General features: G+C 47.2%; 1 long non-coding RNA gene across 1 annotated transcript; it reads right to left on the bottom strand.

Moving 5' to 3' along the window:
• Nucleotides 1-293: 293 nt before the first annotated feature.
• Nucleotides 294-6,277, bottom strand: LOC106698705. The gene is made up of 3 exons (XR_001350094.2): nt 2,905-6,277; nt 2,563-2,644; nt 294-513 (listed from the first exon to the last, which is right to left on the bottom strand). It is a non-coding gene; the product is annotated as an uncharacterized LOC106698705 (long non-coding RNA).
• Nucleotides 6,278-6,518: the final 241 nt, after the last annotated feature.

The raw sequence follows: 6,518 nt of genomic DNA, 5'->3' as shown, positions 1-6,518 counted from the left end.
AGGCTCCTTGTGCACGCGAGGGAACAAGCACAGCTAATCCACAAACGCGCCTGGGAAAGTCCCCATAGTTCATTAAGGGCCTCTTCCCTCCCTAAGCTTTATTTGTTGTAAGAACTCCTGAAATATGGCAGCAAGAACACACTCTGAATCACCCCTGAGACTTTAGAATAAAGTCTCTCTGGGCAGGACTAAGTGTCCAGAAGCAAGTCAGACAGTGGAGGCCTGCCTCCTCCTCCCACGCATGGGTGGAGGCCTGAGGCTGCGCATCTGAAGTAGCCTGTATGGAAGAGGTGAGATGTTCAGGCAGTTTTTTTATTTTAAATGTTACAAATTTTCTCTAATAAATAGAAAAATCTATGACTTGACTAACTAAACAATTCAGTAAAAACATAATAATAATTGTGCGTGATTGTGGACGGGTGTGCAAGGAATCCCTGGCTCTGGTGCTGACACAACTAGCTAGATCTGCCCATGGTCTTTAATCTCTTCATTAGGCACAGAAACAGTTCCAACCTAAGAAGCAAAAGAAAAACAAGATTTAAAACCAGCAGCCCAGAAGAGAAAGACCTATTTTACCTACTATCAATCAGAGACCCTCCATTCCTCACAAGCTTGCATAGTTTTTCCCGTGTTCCATACCTACTGTGCAAAGCACGTTAGTAAAGAACTCTCTCAATTTGTAATTCACACAGCACAGAAAGTCCATGTTACTATGCAAGGGTATCAAGAGAATATTCAAAAGACAGAATTCAATAGCATTGCAAAAAACTAAATAGCAAACCCTCCCTCCCCCCCCAAAAAAAGTCTGCTTGTTGTATGTAATTTTGACTTTTACAACTCAGTATCTCAGCATTCTCCCACTCCATTTGTCTCAAAGGCTTATTAAAATGAATACTCCAGCCCGGCTGGTGTGCCTCAGTGGTTGAGCGTCAACCTATGAACCAGGAGGTCTCAGTTCGATTCCCGATCAGAGCACATGCCCGGGTTGTGGGCTCAAACCCCAGTAGGGGGTGTGCAGGAGGTAGCCAATCAATGATTCCTTCTCATCACTGATGTTTCTCTCTCTCTCTCCTTCTCCCTTCCTCTCTGAAATCAATAAAAATATATTTTTAAAAATGAATACCCCAACTGGGACCTGAAGACAGAAGGGCAGTATCCATACGCTCATTAGTGAGAAACCCCATTCCTTGTCACACTGGCTCCTGCACCCCAGCCTCTACCTGGGAACCCCAGTTTGCCTCGCCTCTCTGAGATCCCTATTTATTATCATCAGGAACAAATTGGTGCAATTACTTCTTTTGAGAGGTGACAAGTTTTTGACGTTCTTAGCAGAAAGAAAAGAGCACTGGCAACAAGAGTAGGCAACCTTTGTATGGAACACCAAAAAAATCACAAAAGAAAGATAAAGTCAGCAACCTTGAAAGTAGAGGTAGGTGTACAGAGAGAGAAACTGGAGGGCGAGGAGAGCACCAACTCAATGAAAAGTGGCCGGAAACCAATCACATCACACGAGGCGCTGTCCACGCTACAGCTGATGACACGTCCCTGATTCCCAGGATAAATACTGATGTGCAAAACTAAATCAACTCACTGCACCAAGAATCTGCTTTTTTTTTTAAGGTGCCTGAGTAATTATGAGAAGAACTAGAAATGATCTTACTAATATGACTAGGAGTTGGACTGGTGAGTCAGTCCATATACATGACATCAAAACCAGGATGATCCGATACATTCTCTTTGCAATTCAGAAGAATGCTACTACTCATCCCCTAAATCACTGCTTTTTAAAAAATCAACTCTAAAAAAAGAGACAGCCATTTGAAGAAGGCTGGGAGGAGGAAGACAAGAAGTGACTCATAGCATCCAACAGCTTGTAGCCTCAAACCATAACAAGAATATAAAACCCGTGGGCCCAGTCTAAAACAAAATAGAGCTGTTGTTACGGCTTTAACCTCATAAAGTTCAGATCTAAGCAGGAGTACAGCACTGCAAATATCCTATAAGCATTTGGAGCAGTGTTACAGATCTATGCCTTAATGTGTGTGTATGTTTACTTTCCTCGCTTCCTGGCCAAACTTGGCACCTATATTAATTCATAGAGAAAAGAACTTTCAAACGGAACGATTTCCATAGCTCTGAAAAACTCTTAGAATTCAAGTCCACCCACTTCACATCCCACACATGTCAATGCTGCCGTCTTATAAATATTTTTAATGCAGGTAACAATATTTTACATTCATCAGGCCGAGTACTCCACTTCATTCACCGCGATACCTAGGGCTACGGGTGCGATGGATGTAACAGGGTAAACACATTTTGTAACTATCCTGAGATCTGATTCCAGCTGGAGTGGCTCAAGGGCCCCCACAGCTTCTATTTCCCTCCCTCTGCTGACCCCTTCCCTTCTTCCTCACCCACTTACAACAAATTATCAATGAGACTCGGGGGGGGGGGGGATTTTTTTACACACTTGGTTTCCAGAATCAACTGTTTCCTTTCCATGAGGAGAATATACACAAAGTTTGGGTGGCATTAGAGACAGCTGGGTCTTTGCTTACTGACCTCGGAAGGTGGTCCTACGCTTTAAGCTTCCGCAGAGCTGTTAGCTCTGTAGCATCAGGGACCTCCAAAGAAAGAACAGGGGCTGGAAAGTGGGTGGGGGGACAGAATTCGAGTTTAGAGCAAAGTGTATATGTTACCTTGGGCCCAATAGCCCTGGAAATGCCACCCCCTCCATCAGGGGTGGGGAACCTTTTTTCTGCCAAGGGCCATTTGGATATTTATAACATCATTTGGATATTTATAACATCAACTTAAAATTTAGCCTGCTGTATTTGGTCAAACATCATACCAAACGATTTCTCCAGCCTCATACGCTCCCCACCCTGCCCTAAGTCCACACACCTTCCAAATGCCATCTCATGAAGACCTTAGGCTTTGGCGACAGGAATGTGCCAGCTGCTTGTGCGCTGCTCATCTGCAATTTTTTTAAAAAAATTATTGGTTCCTTGACTAGCACAAAAGGCCGACATTTCAGTTAGCATTCACCTCCTTCCTCAAGCAGATTCGTACTTACTAAGAAAATGTTCGAGTTGGACTCTATGATGGAATAAAATGAGCAGGTAAAGTAACTGGGCATATTAATCAGCCAAGCAGGCCATGAGCTGAGTAACCCCCATAAGCAGAAGGTAGGGAGTAAGTAGTTATACCAACAACTAAAGCCACAAAGGGTTTGACATGCCGTATATTTTATAAAGACGTCTCTTGTGCAAACAACAAATCTTTCGCAGGCTATATCACAAGGCAACGTCCCTAGTTCTACCAAAGAAGAGCCCAGCCACTCCTGAAAGAGGGGGGCGAGTGCCTCCTGTGGCTGCAAGTCCAGGGCACGCAGAGCCCCAGAAACGAGCATCATCCGTTCACAGAGAAACTTACTGCTCAATCTCAATCAACAAACGAGTGTTTTAAACAAGTCAAGTCTGTCTTTGAGAAGTTTTCTGTTTCCTCTCTACTTTGGTATTTCCATTTAAAGTTACTCCTTAAGCCAAATGCTTATTCACTTATTAATGAAACTACTTGGGGGCCCTCTTAAAGCCAAGAAGAAAAATGCAAGATCCCAAAAGGCAAAAGAAGGGAAGAAAGAATGATCTAGGAAAAGGGGTGTCGGCCACTCCACCTGGCATCCTGCAGCGGACCGCTCACTGGCTGGCTTCCTCCCCGTCGCACATTCAATCCCAAGTATTTGAGCAGACCCACCATCCCTGGCCCCACAACACCGACTGTAGCTGCTAGTACCCACAGGCGGGGCCGCCTGCCACAGCTCCTGTTCTCTGCTGACGAGGCTGTTCTAAGGGAAAGGCGCTGGCTTTCCCCAGTGAGGGGAGCACTGGGTCGTAACACACAGCAGAGTGAAACAAGGAGGCAACCGGCAGAGCAGGAATGTACCCTGAGTTCTGCAGGCAATGGCCCCCCAAAACAAAATAATATTAGCATCGATAGCAATACCCAGCAGACAGTGCAACCAAAGCAGGGCCACTGTCTGCAAATCCCAATAATGAGCACCATTAACCGCCCACAGGCCACGTAAGAACTTTGATAGTCCACCCTGTTTTTTCAACCGACGTGATGTGCTTAAAACAGACTTGTTTTTTCCATCCTCCTCTGTAGGAACCGAGCACTGAAAATTCCACATGTTTCCACAATATTTTCCAATATTTCCATGAAAACTAATTTAAAGAATCCTCTCCCCATGAGTCCTGATGGAACAGGAAATGTGAAAGCAATATACTTAAGTAATTCGGCGCGAAGGCTGGTTTTAACTTTTCACTGTGGAAGCGGGTATGCTGGGGCATTTTTTAAGTTCCAAAATGTAGAGAGATACAGATTTCTGATCCTTCCACTCATTGGTTTCTCCTAAGCAATACTGGAAAACAAACTGGTTCATCTCATTTAAGCCACTTATGTGCTTATAAGACCTGAAATTCCAAAGGACCTTAAAGAGCAACTCTATCAACTCAGCAGGGACAAAGCAAGACAAGGGGGTGGGGGTGGCACAGAGGGGCTGAGGCTACACCAGCCGATGCCACAAACCTCTGATTCTTTCATTCTTCAGGCCAGGCCTAGCAAGGTTTACGTAGAAAGAAAAACAATAATGTGCTTCCTGAATGCAAACACACACATCCCTTTCTCTGCCCAGACACTCAATAAGAAATTCATTAAGCCCTTTTATGAAATCTGTTCAGAGAATGGGGTTGAGCACACGTTGGTCTAAAGTGGTTTTGCCATCCTCTGGGCAGCAGGAACATATTACTCACCCTCCGAGAGCGACAGCTGGTGGCAGGTGAGTGCCATCGAGCCGGGCAGTGTGTCCCATGTACACGTTCGTAAGGGACCATGAGTGACCGCTCCCAGCATAGGAGGGGGCCGGGACGCACATTCAGAGCACTGCCCCAGATTCAGAGAGGCAAATACGCGCTTATTTCCCAGGCTGACAGGGGGAGGTGAGCAGTGCTGTGGAGTTCAGGGGCTCCCCTTTGCTAACAGAGATACCGTGATGACACTTAAAACGGACTTGTTTTTTCCATCCTCCTCTGTAGGAACTGGGCACTGAAAATTCCACGTGTTTCCACAATATTTCCCGATATTTCCATGAAAACTAATTTAAAGAATCCTCTCCCCGTGAGTCCTGATGGAAGAGATGCAGACAGAGCAGAACTGCTTGTTTGAGATGATGCATGGGTGATGGGTGCTGGGAATCATACAACAGCGGTGAGGATGACAGACTAGAGCTCTGAGGGGCTGACGAGTGAGGGAGAAAACCCATCTGAGCATCGACACAATCAAATAACTCCAGCAAAGGTTTTCTAATACAGACTTCATCCCCTCGAGCACTGTCCACAGCACACACTTTACCCACCACTGTACATCTCAACGGTGTTCCCCCTGTATGTACTCTGTATGGCCTGCCTCTGGGCCCTCTGGGGTACTAGCGACGCCCTCACATCTTCAACCAGGTGGAACAGTGTCTGCGCAGCACAGAGTCCAGGAAGCAGCCTCCTTCTGCTATGGGGCTGTTTAACATTACAGATCACTGGGATACCCTGCAGAACCCCCAGATCTGATATAGAGACATAGTCCGTGGACCACGGGAAAGGCAGCTAACACCACGCCACAGCCCCCTCCTTTATTCCCTTCTGCGCCCTGCAAGTGTTAAAAAGGAAAGCATAAAGTCAACATCGGCTCCTCCCTGCTGATGAAATTGGCACGAATGAATTTACTTTCTGGCTGCCGGCCCTCACAAAACCGTTACACACACACACACACACACACACACACACACACACACAAAGTTCACCACGCTGCACTGCTCCAAATATAAACCCGAGACAGCGGCCCCTCCCCACCCACCACCGCACGTTAGTGGCCTTCTCAGGGTGAGCCGGTGAATACTGAACAGATATTAAACATTAACATTTTGGAACTTTAGTGGGTGTTTTTTTTTTTTAGGGCATAGCAAAACCCGATCTAAACTTATGACAGTTGAGCACATGATCCCATCATTAAGAGCAAATAAGAAACCGTACATAACAGTCCATGAAATCACGGCAGCAAATCTGTCGCCAATTCCAAATCCGAGGGATGAGCGCCAGGCAGGGAACCTGGCCTGAGGTAGGAGGTTTGCGAGTCTCCCACCCTTCGCATCACAACACACACGAACAATAGTAGCGCGAGCTTCCCCGAGCCGTAGTAAAACCAGGATGGCTGGCACATCGGGGTTCAAACCCTCAAGTCCAACGACAAGTTTCGCATTAGAGCAAGGCCAGGGGACTGCAGGCCGAGCGGCGCGAGACGTCCCCAGCCTGGGCCGCGGGGGCAGCGCGCGGACGCGCACAAGGACACGGGCCCGCCAGGCCGGCTGCTCCATCCCGCGCCCCAGGCCCCGCCGCAGCGCAGCCCGGCGGCGACACGCAGTGGCCCGGGTGGGGGCCGTGACACGCACCGCGGGACCCAGCGCCCCT

The sequence above is a fragment of the Myotis lucifugus genome, unplaced genomic scaffold (genome assembly GCF_000147115.1).
Source record: "Myotis lucifugus unplaced genomic scaffold, Myoluc2.0 scaffold_217, whole genome shotgun sequence".
NCBI classification, from domain to species: Eukaryota; Metazoa; Chordata; class Mammalia; order Chiroptera; family Vespertilionidae; genus Myotis; species Myotis lucifugus.
This window is presented reverse-complemented; position numbering and strand designations above follow the sequence as displayed.